Source organism: Fopius arisanus, unplaced genomic scaffold (assembly GCF_000806365.1).
Source record: "Fopius arisanus strain USDA-PBARC FA_bdor unplaced genomic scaffold, ASM80636v1 scaffold00040, whole genome shotgun sequence".
NCBI lineage: Eukaryota > Metazoa > Arthropoda > Insecta > Hymenoptera > Braconidae > Fopius > Fopius arisanus.
In genome coordinates this window covers 97,545-99,046 of record NW_011887779.1, presented here as the reverse complement: position 1 = coordinate 99,046, position 1,502 = coordinate 97,545, and the positions used below count along the sequence as shown (strand labels likewise).

General features: G+C 30.2%; 1 protein-coding gene across 1 annotated transcript in view; it reads right to left on the bottom strand.

Annotated features, from left to right (window-relative positions):
• LOC105266610 (GTP-binding protein REM 1) overlaps window positions 1-1,502 on the bottom strand; it is a gene marked incomplete in the record, with an annotated part of 13,313 nt that overhangs the window by 5,735 nt on the left and 6,076 nt on the right.

The window sequence follows — 1,502 nt, the reverse complement described above, 5'->3', positions numbered from 1 at the left end:
TAGTAATTTCAGTTGTAATCATTGGATTAGGGAACAAGGGGTAAATAAATGTCGGGAGCTGGGAATTTATTGCTTTTACCCTAGGTTATCATCGAACTACTGTAACACATGAGTGCGCAATGATTCATACGAAGTGTCTTTTGAAGTTATTTCGTACTAAAATCTACGAAGTGTTACGCTCGTCGGTGTAAAATTCAAGGAAACCGTAAACCATGAGAGGTGATATAAATCGAAGAGGTTTTCGGTTAATGGAATTAACTAGTCGATAAAACGTTTAGAGGCTTGTTAAATGAATTTTCGGAATCTATTTCTTATTTTTGAACTTCGCCCGCATGAAAGCGCATAAAATATATATCAAATATATATTTTATGCGCCCATATATTTCGATGGAAAATATAATATATCAGACATGTGTCATATATTGTCAATTCAAATTGTGTCAACTATTATATTTTTTTAATATATTTTTTTTATAATAGCGAAATATTTGCTTTCATATTTTCCCGCCTCTCAGACTTTCATTATCTATCACGTGAGTATGCGTAAAATCATCAATTATTTAATTGAAAAGTTTGTTTAAAAAAATATAATTTTCCTCCTCCACAAAATACCGGTTAAAATAAAAAAAATAGAGATTAAAAAAATGTCTTTTCCTTTCTATTTCCGGATTTTAAGATTTTGTTATGATTTTATTATGAAGTAATTAATGGGAAAAAATCTATTTTGAGAACCATTCGATTATATAAAAAACGTGTATTTTAAATAATTTCCTGTTCGCCACAGGAAAATGAAAGAATTCGATTCATAGGGCTCACAACATTCACCAATGACCAAGCTGATGTCTTTTTATGGGCTGGCAGTAAAAAACATTGAATAAAACTTATCAAAGCGACCGATTAACATTTCACAACCAATTAACTATATAATATAAACCTCTGTTTATGTTCAGTACCCTTTGAGTACTTCGTATTTTAAAATTCGCAGACAGAGTGTGAATCAATCGATTTCATCAATGAGTAGCTCTCGATATAAAAATTTATGAGTGTATCTATAAATAAAAATTTATTTATAATTTAACTATCCCCTTGCAAATGGCAATACAGAAAGAAATTTAAAGAAATTTTCATAATCTTAAGCTAATGTTTTGGATGTCTCAAATTAAAACTTTCCAATCTTAAATTAATTAATTAATTTTACATTGAGAAAAGCTAAATAAACCGTTTGAAAACAGTTTTTAATATTAATTTTTTTAGGTGTATTTTTTTTAATCAGTCATGCATTTTCACGGGCGTATGTGATATTATGGTCCAGCCGACGCTCATACACACCAAGAATAATAATTGAAGAAACCCCATGGACTTCGGGGGTATAAAGTAAAAAATAATAAAGCTCTCTCAAGGTAATAAAATAGACTAGGTTTGTTTTTAGAGGGTGCAATTTTCGTCACAAAACGGCGCTTCCCTCCAGCGCATAATGATTTTCGCATCCGAAGATGAAAAAA